The following is a 601-nucleotide window of genomic DNA, read 5'->3' as shown; positions in this document are numbered from 1 at the left end:
ATGGTGATAGGTGAACCAATCAGATATGCATGGAACTTGTCGAGAGTAAATACTACAGCAAGCAACTCTTTTTCAGTAGTAGAGTAGTTCATTTGAGCACTATTTAGAGTACGGCTTGCGTAGTAGACAACGAAAGGATTCCCCTCCCTCTGTTGACCAAGAACGGCACCCACAGCGTAGTTACTTGCGTCACACATGATCTCGAAAGGTAAGCTCCAATCTGGTGACTGCATAATAGGGGCAGAAGTCAGTTTTGCGATGAGTGTTCGGAATGCTTCCTCACACTCTTGTGTCCAGTTGAACACAACATCTTTTGCTAGGAGGTTGCTTAGCGGTCTCGCTATAGATGAAAAGTTTTGAATGAACCTCCTGTAGAATCCGGCGTGCCCCAAAAAAGATCAGACATCTTTAACAGCCTTGGGGGTGGGCAGGTTGGAAATGAGTTCAACCTTAGAGCGGTCGACCTCGATTCCTCTTTCAGAAATAATGTGCCCAAGAACTATGCCAGATGATACCATGAAATGACACTTCTCCCAATTGAGCACAAGACCCTTCTCTTCACATCATTGTAGAACGGCTTCCAAGTTGAGAAGGCACGTGT

The sequence above is a fragment of the Morus notabilis genome, unplaced genomic scaffold, assembly GCF_000414095.1.
Source record: "Morus notabilis unplaced genomic scaffold, ASM41409v2 Scaffold238, whole genome shotgun sequence".
Taxonomy (NCBI): Eukaryota; Viridiplantae; Streptophyta; class Magnoliopsida; order Rosales; family Moraceae; genus Morus; species Morus notabilis.
The sequence above is the reverse complement of the archived record's forward strand: the minus strand, read 5'-3'. Positions refer to the sequence as shown.